The 19,034-nt window shown below is 37.7% G+C and overlaps 1 protein-coding gene across 3 annotated transcripts in view; it reads right to left on the bottom strand.

Moving 5' to 3' along the window:
- LOC5569388 overlaps window positions 1–18,808 on the bottom strand; it is a 356,577-nt gene extending 337,769 nt beyond the window's left edge. For all 3 annotated transcript variants that reach the window (XM_021853571.1, XM_021853574.1, XM_001658408.2), the window contains exon 1: window positions 18,069–18,808. The gene's annotated coding sequence lies outside the window, so the exon portion shown is untranslated. The remainder of the gene's footprint in view (window positions 1–18,068) is intronic.
- Window positions 18,809–19,034: the final 226 nt, after the last annotated feature.

Below are 19,034 nucleotides of genomic sequence, written 5' to 3'. Positions count from 1 at the left end.
TTATCGGCTGGCAGTCGATCAGCGCAAAGATGTGCAAGATGAGGATTAAAGGCCGTTTCTTCAACTACAGCATTATCAACGTACATTGCCCATACGAAGGAAGACCCGACGACAAAGATTGCTGGAGGCACATACGACAACAGCAGCACTAGGTTCAGCGGCCCTGAATCAGATAAATGACTGGTACGACGGCGAATGCGAGCAGTTGAAGGATGAGAAGAATGCAGCATGGGCAAGAATGCTGCAATATCGCACGAGAGTGAACGAGGCAAGGTATAAACAGGCAAGGAACAGACAAAACTCGATCTTCCGGAGAGAGAAGCGCTTACAAGAAGAACGAGATCACGAAGCGATGGAAGAGCTGTTCTGCAGAGACTGTGACGGAAATCTTCTCACGAACGAATGTGAGGTAGTAAATGGTGGCGGCAGCACTACCTTAATGGTGATGTGACCAGTAGCGAAGGTGGAACGGAAGTAACTATGAGAGCACGTGCGAAGGACGAAAGACTTCCGCCAACAGATCTCCAAGAGGTTGAAACTGAGATTGGACGGCTGAAAAATAACAAAGCCGTTGGGTTATTTCCAAGATTTGAGAGAAGGAAGTATTACCGGAGGAGTGGATGGAAGGTGTCGTATGTCCCATCCACGAAAAGGGTGACAAGTAGGATTGCGCCAATTACCGTGCGATCACAATTTTGAGCGGTGCCTAGAGGGTACTTTCCCAAATTTTATGCCACCGTCCATCACCAATTGCTAGAGAGTTCGTTGGGCAATGTCAGGCAGGATTTATGAGCGAACCATCTACAGCGGACCAAATATTCGCCATCCGCCTGGTGTTGTAGAAATGCCGCGAATAAAATGTACCCACACATCGATTTTAAATCTGCCTATGATACAATCAATCGGTTTCCCGGAGATTGACCAAGGTGACGATGGAGCGAGTGATGTGCGTAGTCCGAGTATCAGGGACAGTCTGCAGTCCTTTCGAATCTCGCAGAGGATTACGGCAAGGCGATGGTCTTTCGTGTTTACTGGTCAACATTGCGTTAGAGGGTGTGATAAGAAGAGCACGCAAATTTACAACCGACTAAGGGCTGAAGCTAGGCGAATCGGACTGAACATCAATGTGTCGAAGACAAAGTACATAATAGCGAGGTAAGCAAGAGAAGACACGGCATGATGAAATCGAAGGTGTCGAAGAATTCGTGTACTTGGGCTCACTTGTGATCGCGAACAACGACACCAGCAGAGAAATCCAGAGACGCATCGTTGCTGGAAATCGTGGGCTCCGCAGAATTTGATCGAGTAAAGTTCATCATCGCATAAAGCTTACGATCTACTAGACGCTGATTAGATCGGTTCTCCTCTATGGGCACGAAACATGGACCCTACGTGCAGAGGATCAACACGCCCTTGGTGTTTTCGAACGGAAGGACCATCTACGGCGGAGTGTAGATGGAAGACGGAACGTGGAGAAGGCGAATGAACCATGAATTGCTCCAACTGCTGAGAGAACAAACCATCGTCCACCTCGCAAAAATTGGGAGGTTGCGGTGGGCCGGGCATGTCACCAGTATGTCAGATAACAATCCGGTGAAAATGGTTCTCGAAAACAAGCCGACCGACACAAGACGACGTGGACAAGATGGGTCGATCAAATAGGGTAACGACTGTTTATTTTGTTCTCAAACGCTAACAGTTGGCGCCAGCGGCAAAAATTACAGACAACAACCTTTCGAACATTCAGTTTCTCTTATCGGCCGCCGAGCGGCGATACTGATGTTTGTATTCCGCTCAATGATCGCGCTACGCTGGATTCTCAAATTTCTCAAACTTTCAACACAAGCACATGGAAGAATGGTAGTCTGAGAACTGTCAAAACGTATGGAAAATAATTAAAATCGTAAATTGCTTGCAATTAGGAAACTGAATCAAAAAAGTAGTGATTAGAAATCAAGTGTAAAGTGAATACATAACTTTTTGTGTTTAGTTCATCTTCCGTGGTGCTTTCTTTGCTTCAGGATTTCGTTTTTACTACCATTGAAAAAGAGCCATCTATTGCCTTTTGAGTTTTGAATATCGCCCAATTGAGGACGATCTGCGGACCCTTCCCAGAATGCGTGGCTGGCAACAAGCAGCCATGGACCGAGTCGAATGGAGACGTCTCCTACGTACAGCAGAGGCCACCTAAGTCTTAGCTTGACTGGTAAGCAAGTAAGTTTGTATGTGCAAATTGCGGGGGTAACCATAAGTCTAATTTTTGGAATTGTCCTCCTCGTAAACGAATCGTTGAGGCTCGTACTAGGCTGATGAACGTAAGATTTCTTGTAGCTAGAATTCCCCCTTCATCAATTCTCATTTTTCAGTTAACACTCGCTTGCTTATTAATCATACCCATCAGGTAAATTATAATTGTGCTCATGCACAAGCTTATTTTCTTCCGTCTGGTAACCGTTAGATTGAAAATACACAAGGAATTTCCTATACAAATGTTATCGCAGGTAATTTCAACTCCTTCCCTTCAACTGGTCTACCTACGGATAACCGTTCGAATTGTGTCAATCAAATAGGAAATACATATGCTTATGTCACCGCAAGTAGCTTCTATTCCGTCTATTCATTAACATAAAATCCCAACAGAAAATCAACAGTAAATGTACCTGTTTTTTGTAACATGTCATCCCATGATTTTGATTTTTTTAATTGAACAATGGTATGGTATGAAATTTACTAAAAGAACTGTTATAGGATTAAGTTTGTTGATATTTTGATTTGGAATGCTCCTTCTGTGAATGGTAAAGAGGTACTGAAACCTGACTCAAAAGCCATCCAAACTTTTTTGTGTATCGAAATGACCGACAGGATGGAGCATATGGTGGAGTTGCTATCATCATTAATAGGCGCTTAGAACATCAAATTTTTTCGTCATTTGAAGCCAAAGGTTTTGAAACTTTGGGTGTTTCTTTTGAAACACAACTTGGTAAATATACTTTCATAGCTGTCTATTATCCTTTTCAATGCACTGGGCACCAAGTTAATTTGCTTCAAACTGACTTGCGGAAATTGACTCGCAATAATTCAAAAAATTTCGTTCATTTTGCTCTCTAAAATATTTCAAATTTGCACGAAGATTCTCTATACTCTAGGAAGTCGAGAAAATTTCCAACCTGCAAAGAACCTCGACCGGAGGGACTCGAACCCACGACCCTCAGGCGCTCAACAGCTGCACGTTTATCGATACAGCCGTTTGGGCCCTCCATGGAAGAGAAACCGAAACAACAAAAGTTCGCGGTGTTGTATAACCGAAAGAAAAGTGTGAACCAAATTGTTTCCTAGAGGTAAGCGCGGATGCGCAATTTTTCGGGGTTTGGTCGAAAATTTGTAATTTCTTAAGCCGCCTTTCATCCTGCAGCGAACTGCGGTTCAACGAGTAGCCGCGCTGGGTTTGGGAGGCAAATATTACGGCGTCTGCCTGCATTGATTGACCCTAAAAGGTGTAATCGGTCTCGATGGGCTGACGAGCTCACCATTTCGGTTTCGCTTGGGTTTGGGTTTTAACTTTTCAACGAATTACGGTATAGTTTGTACCGTGGTGGAACACACTCTACTACGCGGTTAGGAGGTGGTAACTGTGGGTGTGATTTGGGAAGGTGTTTTTTTTGCGGTTCGGTTTGCGAAATTTTTAAACTGCTGAGGTGCAAACGGGCAATTATGGGAGAGCGTTTATCGCATTACACCATGTTGCAAGTAGTGGGCTTGCTTCCGGGGAGGAGGTTCCATCCACTGGACCGACGAAAGTTTTGAGTTGATTTGAGACTAATCATTCCGCATCGACTTTTGGTAAGCGGTAACATGGATAACAGGTGGAAGCTTGACGTCATCGATGGGAATTTTTTTTTCGATGGGATCGGATGTTTCATTAGATAATTTTTATGCGAAAGTGTGTTACGTCGATAGTCACAGCAACACTTCCATTGCTTTACTTAATTTCATGAGGTGGAAAAATGACCATTAACTTTCGAAGCTTTCCGATTTCTATTGAAAATGATCTACTTAGATAATATTTAAGTATGAATTTCGGAGGTGATATGGGCAATAGCGTACTTAAAATTTGGAACGAAATTGATGATACAAAACCCACTAAAATATCGTGTGGGGGCTGTATTTAGCCGATAGGTTAAAGTCCGTGGCTAAAAAGCAAAGTCATGCTTAAGTTGTCTGGGTTCGATTCCTCGTCGGTCCAGGATCTTTTAGTAATGGAAATTTCTTTGACTTCCTTGGGCATAGAGTATCATCGTACCTGCCACACGCTATACGAATGCGAAAATGGTAACTTTGGCAAAGAAAGCTCTCAGTTAATAACTGTGGAAGAGCTCATTGAACACTCAGCTGAGAAGCAGGCTCTGTCCTAGTGAGAATTCGTATACCGTGTGGCAGGTACGATGATACTCGATGCCCAGGGAAGTCAGGGAAATTTCATCCACGAAAAGATCCTGTATCGACCGGGAATCGCACTCAGACACCGTCAGCATGGCTTTGCTTTGTAGCCGCGGACTCTAACCACTCGGCTAAGGAAGGCCCCATACTTCAAAATACAGTTGCATAATCTTGAATAGAAACCATAAGAATTTGTCAGAAGAAACGTCACCACACAGTGTTCAAGTACTGACAAGCTATTGCTTCTGTGACTCTTCATCCCAGAAAGTATAAACGAAACTGACGTCAGTGTTGCTAAATCGGCACCAACCTTTCAAATAGCCGTAACTGCTTTTCAACAAGCAACTTTTCTAGTTGATTGTCCATAAATTAAATTTGCGACAAGCTCGAAATTGGTCCTATTGTCAGCTACTTTCCCCGGTACCTTATAAAATTGACACCTCTTTCTATCCTGGTTTTCTCCCACGGCTTCACGGGTGCAGCGTAAAATCCTACATGTTTTTGGCAACCACCACACCATCATCATCCGGTCACGTGTGTGCCCGGTGGAAATTCAGCAATTAAACAATTGCGTTCCGCCAATTTTGCCTGGGGCAACTGCACAAAAAAAAAACGATATCTCGAGTGATGATGGCAAGTGCACTCCGAAAAGCAACTGGAAAGTACGCTATCGAAAAGCTGCTTGATTGCTGAAAACCGCGAAAATCTGCTTGTTTGTAGCACTCGGAACAGTTGATTGGGCTCCAACGATGCTGGCTGGTTTGGGTGATGATGATGATGGTGCAAAACCCGAAAAAGTGTTCACCGGGGTTGGGGAAAAACTTTTCACGTACGGTCGTCGTAGTGTTTCGAGCGGATTGTTTGATTTTTCCGTTTTGTTTCGGTTATTTTTCGGTGTTATGGTTGTGGAATCACTCGGAGTGTTCGTCACATGTTCTGCCCCGAACCGGGATTACAATTGGTGAAATGTGTGATTTTTCAATTATGCAACTGTCCGCATCAGTTATTCCTGGCTAAACGTTGATAGGGGATAACTGGGAACAGGCGAGCGTGTGGTGCGTTGCGATAGGTTCGGCGCAGGGCAGGAAATGGGTGCAATTGGATTAGCTGATGAAGCATAACGTTGTAGGAATTACTAATCAATCATAATTGACGGGAATTGAGCAAAAAGAAGTAAGTGATATTTTGTTCGATTTTGAATTGTAATCCACTTTCCATAATGCGAGCCTGTATATCGATTTCAAGTTACGGAACATATATGGCATAAATCACTTGTATTGCCAACACTGATGATTAATTTCATGATTCCTCGTATGTTCTCCCATTATAGAACATTATTATAGTCTTTGAATTACTTTTACTTGCATACGAGCCATTCAATGTGAAAAGCTTGGACGGGATTTCAAATTTGTAAGTTTACTCCTGCAGTGTTCAATACACCGTTGAAAGAGAAAGTATTATTTTGCACACTCTTTTAAAAAAAAGTTACACAAAATTGGGCCCTTCTCCATATGCGTGTAATTTTTACACATGCTGAAAATCTATTTTGTGATGCTTTATATTTCGTTTTCACCTATTCCATTAGGCATCTCAATGGACTTATATTGCGAAACATCTCTTTTTTTAAATTCTATAATAGTATCATTCAAAATACATTCATTTCTTATTTCTAGGTGTTCTGTGTTAGACAACACTATCATCCTTATTTGGTATAACAAAATTAAGCTCTTATTTCCTTTTTTTTTAACAACATATTACATATTACATCATTTGCCGTAGCAGTTACGAATTTTTACAGGTGAGTTGATTTCACCTGATTATAAGACAGCTTCCGAAACATCTTCATTTGTTCTATACTTTGCGAAAAAGCAAATGAACAGTTTTTTCAAAATGTGTTGGAATTGCACTCATGATGTGTTGGTCCAGAAAAGCTCGATTTGGTGCGAATCGTAGCGTAACATCTTTTAAGCATGCATTAAAATCACCTCCGAGCTGGAAATGGTTTAAATTTGTTTTTATAATTTTAAGGTCTCATAAGAACCATCTAGTCGTATGAAATCCATCCCAAAACCCTTCTAGATAGAAATGAGATGGTTTTCAGAAAAATTAAAAAAAAATACATAGAAAGATGCTTCAAGAGAAAATGAAAACGGATAAGAATGCCCGAAAATAGACATTAGAAAATTCATAACCAAAATCCATAAATTTGCAAATATTTATTGTTTGGTTTTAGTGTGTAAAAATGATAATTTAAGACAGTTTATAACACTGTTCGACAAAAAAAATTTTTTGGCTGGATCAGGGACGTGGTTATATGGGTCTTGAAGTGCAAGAAAAGTGTAGAAAGAGGCCGTTTTCAAATGATTTGCAGCACCCCTGGATTAGTTTTTGACAAAGTTTGAAAATTTTGCATTTTTCATCAAAAAAAGCGTAATAAGCAAAATATCAATATATTTTCAAATTCAATTATTCAACCATTGAATTAGTCAAATCAATATTTTTTAGCCCTAGATCGCTTCAGGGAAACGTGCACCATTTCAAAAGAATTTTGGCATCATTTTTATATATGAATTTGGAATGTTAACGATCATTAAACAAGCATACGAGGATGTGCACCATATAAATACTACTTATTTTTCTATTCCACGCATCTGGTTCATTATATAATAATTATTATAGGTTCAAGAAGACGCTTGATTAGGATTAAATTTTTTGCTCCATTTTATAAAGCAATGAGCAATGCAATCCAGTAACATTTGATTTCAACAAGCATACGAATACGGAGAATTGATGTGTCTGTTATGTTTATATGGGCTGGTTGGTTTACTAAACTCTTGGCAGTAATAAAAAATTAGGTCGGACACTGACATGTAAGTGGTCTTACATGAGCTAGTCAGTTTATCAGGAGCCGATGGTGAAGTCTGTGAAAAATGTCATAATAATGTTATTTGCGATTTCCAAAGATTTTTAAAGGTACTCATTAAGAATAGATTACCTATCGTGAGGTCCATTTGTTATCAGAATATCCCTAGAAATTACAGACTAACGTAAAATTGCAACCAATAATTCAGTAATCAACATTTCCACATTTTTGTGACAACATTTGACAGCCACTCAGGCAGGCATGAGATGTTTTTGATTCAGTATGCGCACAATACTAATCATTTTTGAAAACTGATTCAGTGGTAACAGGCCTACTTCTTACTTGTAAGATGATACAATTTCTGGTTAAACCATTTCCGATTTTTTTTGTTGGTTCTACATTTTACATATTTTTCAGCAATTTTAATCAAACTTTCAAATGGAGCGTTAGTTTCTTGTTCAATGGGATGTTTTCTTCATATGGGTTTAGTTGTAAGCATATTGGAAACATAAAAAAGTCGACCATTTCGACAGGTTAATTTTAAACTCGTCTCCCATATAAGGACAAACGTGTCCATTTATGAGCCCCCATTCCCATATCCTCGAAACGAGTAAAAATGCTTTTCAATTAAGTGAAGAAACATTTTATCCATACATTTGTGATAAACAATTTTGCGAAACTTCACGTAATTTCTATTTTTCTTTCTTTAAACAAGAAGACACAGAAAAACAAGTGTTTTACTCATTTTGAATATATCGCAATTATTTGTGAAATTCATTCCAAATCTCAGAACTTGATTAAAATAGCCAAAAAACATGTGAAATTTAGAACCGAAAAATAAAAAAATATCGGAAATGGTTTAACCAGAAATTGTTTCATCTTACAAGTAAGAAGCAGGCATGTTACCACTAAATCAATTTTCACAAATGATAAGTATTGTGCACAGACTGAATCAAAAAGAGCTCATGCCTGCCTGAGCGGCTTTCGCAAAAAATGTGATAATAATGATTACTAAATTATTTGTTGCTAATTTATGTTACACCCGATTCTGTTTATGCACGGATTTTTTTACACGGCCGTGCAAAAAAAGTTTCCATACATTTTTTTCCACCAAAACCTTATTTTTGCATGAAACGTCGAGAAATGGTGTTACTTTTTTTGCACGGTTTTTGAAATTTTGAACTGAAAACTTTTTTTGCGCGGTACGCATCCCCCGTGCAAAAACAGAATCGGGTGTATTCTGTAATTTTCCTAGGGATATTCCGAGGAAAATGAATGTCACGATAAGTAAACAATTATTAATGAGTACCTATCGAAATATTTAGAAATTGCAAATAACAATGTTATCACATTTTTTTACTGACATCGTCTCCTGATAAACCGACTAGCGCATGTAAGACCACTTACATGTCAGTGTCCAGCTAATTTTGTATTACTGCCAAGAGTTTATTAGACCAACCAGCCCTATTCACATCACATCACATCACAGACACATCAATTTTCCGTAGTCGTATCCTTGTTGAACTCAAATGTTACTGGATTGCATTGCTCATTGCTTTATAAAATGAAGCAAAAAAATAAATCATAATCAAGCGTCTTCTTGAACCTATAATAATTATTATATAATGAACCAGATGGGTGGAATAGAAAAATAAGTAGTATTTATATGGTGCACATCCTCGTATGCTTGTTTAATGATCGTTAACATTCCAAATTCATATATAATAATGATGCCAATATTTTTCTGAAATGGTGCACGTTTCCCTGAAGCGATCTAGGGTAAAAAATATTGATTTGACTAATTCAATGGTTGAATAATTGAATTTGAAAATATATTGATATTTTGCTTATTACGCTTTTTTTGATGAAAAATGCAAAATTTTCAAACTTTGTCAAAAACTAATCCAGGGGTGCTGCAAATCATTTGAAAACGGCCTCTTTCTACACTTTTCTTGCACTTCAAGACCCATATAACCGCGTCCCTGATCCAGCCAAAAAAAATTTTTTGTCGAACAGTGTAATGCAATACCTTTTCAATCAATACGGTTAGTGCTCATAACATACTTAAAGTGAAGATAAATCGAAGCCAAACCTCAAAATTTTCAAGAGCACAAATCAAATCAAGAGTAAAAAATTATTTAAGCTGAAAATTTAATCGATTGATCACCACCAGCGAGTGACAAATCGATAAAGTTTTCAGCTTGAACGGATATACGGTTCTTCAGATTCATATTCTTGAAAATTTGATGTGTGGCTTCGATTCATCTATCTATACATCAACTGCAAAGCAAGCAAGCAATTTACATTTAGAGGAAGGAAGTTTGGGACATGCGTTTTTTGAAAATATAACTCAAAATAATAATTTTTCCATTGGAGATCTAACGTGAGATAAGGTTGCAGAGTTTTTGTAGATAATAGCAAATATATATAGTTCCCTGTGTTTATATTGCAACAATCAGTTAAATGACTGTGACGATTGTATCACCCGTAGCTTCGAGTGGGATATGCTAATCATTACTTTAAAAGTACGACAAATTTTCTTTTTGGCTTTGCGTAAGATAGCGAATCGTGTATGTTTCTTTTTATCGAAATGAGTAACGTATTCACTTGATTTATTTTTGGTTTTTAATTCAAAAAGGTTTAACTTAACAAAACACCTTTTACAAAACCATGAATATAGCACTGTCGAAACAGATTTGTCAACGATTGTTTGTTGACTCGCTGCAAAATACGATAGATAAGTCAGCTATCTGATTCTAAAGCTAATATTTTTCGATTATTGGCATTTTTAATTGGTTATATAGTGCTGCATCGAACTGCAGGACGCTTCGAGAGCCGGACACTGGCCTTTTTCACGTTGTGTTTGCGCTCACACCGCAGTCGGCATCATCGCTAGCGTGTGCAGAAGTTGAACCATTCAACGCACAGCCCATTGTTCGATTCCCAACGACGATGAATAGAATCGTCAATCGTCAGCCCAACGCTGCGATAGGCACCATCCAGTGCACTGCTGTGCGCATGGTTTAAATTGTTCGTCTCCGTACTGTGTCACCTATAAAAGGCGACAGTAGTTTGTATGAAATGTATATAGTTTCTTTCTCTCCCCACCGAGTAGGCACGCTGCCTCTCGGTGGCAATAAAGTTCCAATTAGTAAAGTTTGAAATCGAGTTGTTCTTCGTCGTCGTCCCCGTCATCCTCACCACACAACGTAGGGCTCCATCTCCAATCAAACACGTTGTTTTTGGAGAAAATTACGATTTTTTACACCTAGAATCCGCAATTAAAATGTCTTTTTCGGTGATTTAAGACTGGTGTCCGGGATTCGGAGCATCCGGACACTTCGCATCAACATGGTAATACACACTAGGCTCCGATTTTACATAAAATTCCGGCCTACTGTGGCCTACTGTTGTTCCGGCCTACTGTGGTTGCAATACACACTGGTAGTGATCGATCAATTTACACACAAATCTGATGATGGGCGAAAATCAGTAGGCCGAAACGTTGTGTAAAACCGAAGTCCAGTGTGTGTTGTTCTCAACGAAAATTGCATATAATCGAAACATATAAAGATCTATGGTTCTCTGTCAATCTATTGCATACTTTCATTTTTTTTTCAAAATTATGTGTATTTCCCTTAATTAATGATTTCCTGCTATAAAAATCAGAACCATCACAAACTGCTCTTTTATGACGAGCTTAATACTTACTGTTTTTTTTTTGTGTAAAATTATTATTATTGGGGGGCAACGTGGCGTAGTTGACTACACGTTCGCTTTATAAGTGGATGGTCATGGGTTTGATTCCCAGCCCTCTCAACAAAAAATCTTCGTGAGTTCGCTCAGAACAACACGAGCCCATCGCGGCCGTATGAAAACGGACTGACATCTGGCCCTTCTCTGAGCGACTGCTCAACTGCACCTGGATTAATACGGCAATCGACAAAACGGCTATGGACAAATGGACCCTCTCTTGGACTGAGAAAGCTTCTCTGAGTGCATTTCTACCTGCGAAAAGTAGAGAGCGCAAAGAGACAGCACAGTAAGCTCTCAGTTAATAACTGTGGAAGTGCTCTTAAGAGCACTAAGCTCAGAAGCAGGCTCTGTTCCAGTGGGGTCGTAATGTCAGAAAGTAAAAGATGTTGCCTTCGAATCAGCTACAAACATTGCGTTTTTTTAATAGTTCTTGTTTCAATAGAAAAAATATTTTCATAATATATGCATGTTTGATTTTCTGATTTTCTAGGCAGGACAGAAAATACAGTGATACAGCAGTAGCTAATTTGATAGAAAAATACTATGAACACAGATGACACCGATAGTTGGACTGGCAGTTTGCGAGTGCCGAAAAACTGGTATCTTATTGTGTTCTACATTTTGTTTTCTTGATTGCTAGAATAAACTACAATCGTTTCTCGTTATACTCTAGAAGCATACCTTTAGTTTTTTTGTTGCTATGCATGTTATTAGTTTTTAGTTGAATAAATTAAGCTTCATACTTGTTTAGCCTTTTGCGTTCTCAGTTTCGATGATCACCAATTCCTCTCAATAGGAAAATAACCATCATCGTTTTCCAAATTTTCAAAACCATTTTTTTAGTTCTAAACAGAAGCAATGTTCATGAAAATCTATCATTGCATTGCACTTGCTATCTGAGATGCGATGATAGATTTTCATGAGGATTTCTTCGAATTCTAACGAAAAAACTGTTGTTCTCAATTGTTGATGATTGCTGATGACTAAATGATGTATTCTTGAGCCTTACGCATCTATGAATCCCTTAAGGTGAAACATCTCGGAATTCAAAGATGGCCGGCACAATGGCCGACTTCTCCCCCTACTCACGTTTTCGAAGGCACAAAACTGGAGAAATAGTTGGCAAACGTTCCTGATCTTCTCATTTTAAGCTTTCTGCTAGTGCACAAAGCCAAAATAAAAAGTGCACTGTTGTGGGATGCTTTCTTCGCGAGATTTGTGCCTTTGAAGTTTTAGTGCAATCTTAGAAGTTGATTCCAAACTGTTTCAACTTAAAAGGAGAGTTTTCTCCACTGGAATATTGTATTATTGTTAAAATTAGAACTCGCTCATTTTCTTTTGTTGCATATGTTTTTCGCTCGTTTTCATCTTAGCTCAGAAGTATAGATTTTTTTTTTATTAAAGTGTGTTGCTCAATTGAGCTGAGAATAGATGCATCCACTTCCAGAAGGTTCTTCTCACAATATTTTGTTTTTGTGAGATGAGCTTTTTTAAGGGGTCTTCCTTAGCCGATAGGTTAGAGTCCGCGGCTACAAAGCAAAGCCATGCTGAAGGTGAACGATTTTTGGTCAATTGCATCATTTTTTTTTATCATATGAGGAAATGAGTAAATGGAGTAAATGGAGAATTCAAAAAAACTTAGATATATACTTATTATCACCTTAAAACATTCATATGAGGAAATGAGTAAATGGAGTAAATGGAGAATTCAAAAAAACGTAGATATATACTTATTATCACCTTAAAGCATCCATATTTTGGAAAAATATGCGGATTTGGCTTGTATTTTTTACCAAATTGATTTCATTTCACTTGAATAGTAATGTACAACGTAGTTACAACTCTTAAAATGGTTTAGACATTTTATTTGGTATAAATTAGGGGTGGCGGTCTTACCCCATTCATAGTGGTCGGTTTTACCCCGCTTACGCAATTTTTACAACTTTGGTCTTATTTCAAAACTAAATATTTACAATGCATATATCACTTCACTGAATATATTGCAGATATCTGTTAAAGCATAGACGGGTGATTTGTTATATTTTTACAAACAAAATCCCGTTCGAAATCCTTAAGTGAGCATCTGTTAAATATCAAAAATATCACTATTAGTAATTATCCTATTTAGAAATAGTTTTTTTTTTAAATTGAGCACCAGTGTCAAACTATTAACCCCTCAAACCAGCAGCTTATTTATTTTCACCATAAAAAAATATTCAAATCGCAATAACTTGTTTGTTTCTCGATATTTTTGCAAATTGTTTTACAAGCTCAATAAAAAAAAAACTATTCTAGTCATCTAGTGAATAACCGGACATTAGAATAAAATCCGCAGCCTGAAATATTTACGTGGGTTATGGCAGCGCGTCGGTCCCCAAGGAATTTCGGAGCATCTCCGTATCCACAGGATCAATGATCAAAATTGACACAAATTCTCAATGTAGACGAAATTTTTGATGACATGTTAAAAAATGGTGGAAAAATATCGAAGAATATAATATTATTTAGGCACAAAACATGTCTTGGGCGTTCATAGCTCAAGGGGCAAATGTTCGACTAAGATATGAATGAATGAAAAACAACTTCATGGGGACAGACTTGGTGTAGGGGCTAGAACACACGCTTATCACGCCGAGGAGCTGGGATCGAATCCCATCCCCGAGATAGTCACTTATGTCGTAAAAGTTATAGTAATGACTTTCTTCGGAAGGGAAGCAAAGCCGTTGGTTCCGAGATCAACTAGCCCGGGGCAAAAAATCCCATTCAAATAGATATAAAAAAAAACTCCATGGCAGGAATTCATATGAAAACTAATATTATTTTGAGCAATGGCTCCTAGTGAAAACACTATTTTAACACAGAAAATATAGTTAATAAATTATATTTTTGTTAACTAATGATATCCCCGAAAAAGTTTTATCTTGATTACTTCAAAGGGACAAAGTTGTAATAAGTTAAGATGAGCTTTTTGTTTAAAAATTTGTCTTCATTAACTCTGAAAGCAGCAGTATATGCATCATCTGATTTGTACAAATATTGTTGCTGTTCTAATATAAAAAAATCAAGAAAATGAAAACAGAAAACTGAATAAAAACCTTAAACAAGTGCACTGAATAAAAAACTAAAATGAACCTTGTTTTAAGTTTTTTTTTTAAAGCTCAATAGCTTGAAAGCAACACAAAAGGTTTGGGTAAATCAAATAACAGATAAAACATTAAAACCGATATAAGGCAGCAAAATGAAAAAGAAAAGCTTAAAGGTAGTAATGAAATAAAAAAAACTTAAACGATTCGGCACAAAATGTAAAAATTTAAACAAGACATTAGATTTTATTGGAAGTAGGACTTCACTTTGAAAATGTTTGATATAACTATATAATAATTGTGAATGTAATCTCAAGGCCTGGTATTTACGGCTGATACTATAATTCATCAGATAAGCAATCTGCCACACTTTACACAACATTTTTAGAATATCACATAAAAATGCGAATACATGTCGCCAACTATTCAAATATACATACAAATAAGTATGAAAAAATCTCCCAAGCGAAAGTGATTGTACGATGAAGCGTGAAGGGATCCGCGCCATTCTTTAACCGAATTGAGACTAATTCGTATTTAGCCTCATTCCCAAAATACATCTTGCCCATCCAATGGACAATTCAACCGTCATCGTCGTAGACGAACCGCCATTCCTCGGAAACCATGTCAATTTCCTGGCACCACTCCAACAACAAAAAAGCACAGTCTGGAGCACTCTCTTCATCTGCGCGACCGCGTCGTCATTGGCGGATTGCACACTCGAGGCCCAAATTGAAAACGAATTGTTATCCCCATCTAGACTAGTGCTATCTCCAAATATTTGTGTAGATGCAATCAATAAGCACTCATCATCCCTCAAGTAGACAATGATCGATCGCGAGTTGATGGAAAAGAAATTGTTCAGATTCTTAATGACCAGCCGGGCTAACTCTGTATTTTCGTTCGTGCCATTTCTTTCCATAAAATCTCATGGAGTCCATTATCGTTCAACTTCAACATGCACGCAATAACGACGTACGATTCGGGCTGGATTTTGGAATGAAGTATTTTTAATTGACCTTAAAAGGTTTCAATAGGTATATTTCCGTGCGCGGGAGTATATGCGTGTGCCAAAAAGTTGAACCTTGGGGAGGCCAACATCTTCCATTTCAATATGTGGACCGTAGAGGAATCTGCTGGAAAATGGTATGCATGGAAGAGATTTGTGAGTTTATATGGACCATCCATCCATTGTGTAAGGTTGAATAAGTACCATTAGCTTCCTTCAAATATGGTATTTCCGATGAGGTCAAGTTGAAAGGCTGCGGGTTCGGGTTCGGTGGCCGAACGATGCCACTTTGGTTACGATTTGTAGAGTTTACGGTTCAATTCGCAGATCAAGTTGTGATTCTGCTGAATCCCACGTCGATTTCTTTCTGAATCGATATAGATATTCTAAGACGGAGAAGAAGCCGTAATTAGAACGAAATAGTCTTAAAAGGCAGATAACATTAATCGAAAATGCTTGAATTTGAAGAATTTCTTTATGCAATTAGCAAATTACTTCGTTTTTTGAGAAACTGCACATAAAGTTTGTTCATGGGGTAATTCGCCAATTGTTAAACGACTAAAATGCTCTCTAATTGTTGCACATGCCATAAGAAATACACGGAGTGCTTAACAATTGACAAGATTTTTAGCCGTTCAACAAAAAACGGATTGTCCAAATTGAAATTTGATTGATGAGAACATTCATGATGCATTTCATCTATTTGAAGCAATCGATTTACACATAATAAAGTGAAACGTTGAATTGCCGAATCAGTGTAAATTGGTAAAGAGAAGTACTGTTAGCGATCGATGTTTGGAGTTAAATATGATCACTAAATTCTGGGATTTTTTCACAAGCGCTGCTGTTAAGTCTGTTCTTACAAAAAAAAATTCGTTTTGTTTTTTCAATTTCTCAGGCCCCTCTAGTTATTACACTTATCACTGAACTTAAGAATCCAGAAGAATTGTTCATTCAATCGTAATACAGCAAGAATCAAACACATTTAAGGAGATATATCGCAACTAAACGTAGGAACGCAGTACATTGAAGAGGAATGAGTGCAAAAATATTCAAAAGTCTTAACTTCAAGTCAATAATTTTACCTTGCTGAACGAAAGATGGGTAATTTCAAATGGATCACTCGTAAAATGATGGTTTGATAATCTGCGGTTGTGGAAGGTAAGATCACTGGAGCAACTATAAATGTACAAGTTAACAAAGAATAATAATTTTGTGAAATTCTGACCTAGTTTAGTCAGCAATTGTGAAATCATAGAATTATATTGACAGAATAAAGCCGATTTGAGTGAGAAAACATCTTTCCACAAAAATGTCCAGATATTCGACCCATCGACAATTTTTAGCGTAAATCACATAAATGTGTAGAAACTATAAAAACACCATCTGATTAAGAAAAAAAAAATCTGGTGAAAGATGGTAGCTGAGTTGAACAGTAGTACTGTGCAAAAAATATGAGTGGAATTCAGCTAATTGTAGTATAAGAGTCGATGCGTTCAGATATTTTGTACATGTTCTCATCTTGGAGAAATCACTCATTTTGTTGGGCCAAATCCCAATTGAAACATACTTTATTATCTATAATAAATTCACTTAAGTGGTAGGAAAAATATTGATAATTATTGCTGCTTTTATCGAGGATGAGAATCAGCAGAGCTACATTTGAATTACAAGCAATTAAATATTGAATAACTTTTGAATTTGATTTAAAGTAATTCTTCGAAATTGAGAAGAGTTTAACTGGTAACTAATTTTGAAATTTTATTTTTTAAATTCATACATTTTTCAACAATTAATTTTTTCTCATCAATTGTTTTGTTAGTTACGATTTAGATAATACAAATATGAATTTGATTTTTTTTTCTACTATGTTTTCGAAATAAGTTGACCAAGTTCTTGAGTTGTTTGAGAAAATAGATCGAGCTATTTTTAAATTATACCATCCAAAACTGAAGGTTTTCAAGATCCATCCTATTACATCCCATGATGTTTATTAGTTTTTTTTTTAAATTCCATAAAGAGTGTAATGAATATTGGTTTCTGATTCAATCATTTTCATAAAAAAGTGTTTAGCTCGGTTATAACTCTGTGATAAATACAGTTATATTAAAATGAACTTGTGGATAAAATGTACTTAGAATTGACATGAATAATATATAAAGTCCAAAATCTTTTCCGTTGTAAGTCCATTCTTACACTTTATACCGATATCAATACGGTTTCTATTCTATTTTAGCTCTTTACTTCCACAGAGTAAATTAGACCCACTTCTTTTTTACTCAACATCCCACTTCTAGCGCACAAACTTTATTTCTTTAATCAGCTGCATTGATTTGCTCGCACCATTAATCTGATTGGTCGACGAAAAACGTTCGGACACTGACCTTTCAATGATATAGATAGAGCGTCCAATTAATTAGCTTCGCTTGGACTCCGCTGAATGCATAGAGATTCCACTCTAATAATTAAAGAATATATCCAAACCTCGATCAGCTGAACCATGAAGGCACACATCAGCACAGTTATAGGGCGCATACCTAGCCGATTCGGCAGATTTCAATCTCGACCAGATTCATTCTTTACTAGTCTAAAAAAAAACTCCCATGCAACCAGCTAATTGGCGAGTTCACATCGCCAGGCCGTCCCAAAAGCGATCTCAGCTGGAGGCCTCGCGCACCGTCCGGCAATGATTTGGCGAAAATGTGGAAGCGGTTTTTATTTTCACGTTTCAACATTTCAACCCCCGGCCTAATCAACCGCTAAATACCTCATATGCCATACACTGGGTACAGCAATCTTCCTGCTGTTACACCTCCAGCATACTTGAGAAGATTTTTCACTTTTCTTGCCTTCATCGCTTGTTTGCACTCTTGATATGAAGAAGCATCTTCGATGATACTGGAACTCTAGTGACTCTTACCTTTTTTGCTTCTTAGGGAATTTCGCCTTTTTTTTTTACAAATACTGCACTCGTTGTATTTGCGGAACTGCTGGCGCTCTTAATCAAACTTTAGCCCAACTCATATATACTGGCGGTATCGCACTTCACTTCTGGTCTTGACAGTTGGTTTTTTGCTAACCGCAAAAAACTTATTGAGACTTGGCCTTTGAAATCCGAAGAATTTCACTTCTTGAACGAGTGACTCTTGCTTTTCCAAATCGCACCAACAGTAGTTTTTTCGTGTTTAATAAAAACCTCTTCTTAGTATGTCTTCTTGGTTTCACTGCTCTTTGAAACACTAAAAATTGGAATCAATTTTTCTTTTGTTTTTCCTTATCACTGCGAGACCGTGTAATAAAACTGTTTTGTCACTTATTTTCGTTGCTATTTATAACAGATTTTTTAGGCACTTCCCTTGGCACACAGGCACTTATTCAATCAAAAATCTCTGGAAACTCGGTGGAGAATTCCGGAATAGTTTTCTGGATACAGGAAACCTTATACTGCTTCTAGATAGACAGCTCCCCAGGAAGAAAGTTGTATCTAGCTGTGCTGGTGGTCGTTGTTTCTGGACACACTGCTCGCAGAAGATTGCACGATCTTGACCGTACTAAGGTTGGCACTTAACTAAATAATACCGATTTGTTGAAGGTTATTATATAAGTTTTTTGTCTGGCATCTCCTTGGCCGTGATCTTCAGCTGTTGGTGGTTCGCGAAAGAGTTTGGACTCGTCTTCATTTCTTCGGGATTTTCAACGATTTTCTTCGCGAGAGAAACGCGATCTTCCCGCGATCCGACGAGAGATCTAACCAAATTTTACAGCGAACCCGATGCTCTCTTCGCGATGTTCATGCTCACCGCGGCCAAAAAGTTACATTGCATAATTAAAACCAAGAGAAAGAGTGACCTTGATCGTGAAACGCGCCTAGCAACTCTTTCATCTC

This window comes from Aedes aegypti, chromosome 1 (genome assembly GCF_002204515.2).
Source record: "Aedes aegypti strain LVP_AGWG chromosome 1, AaegL5.0 Primary Assembly, whole genome shotgun sequence".
Taxonomy (NCBI): domain Eukaryota; kingdom Metazoa; phylum Arthropoda; class Insecta; order Diptera; family Culicidae; genus Aedes; species Aedes aegypti.
The sequence above is the reverse complement of the archived record's forward strand: the minus strand, read 5'-3'. Positions and strand labels throughout refer to the sequence as shown.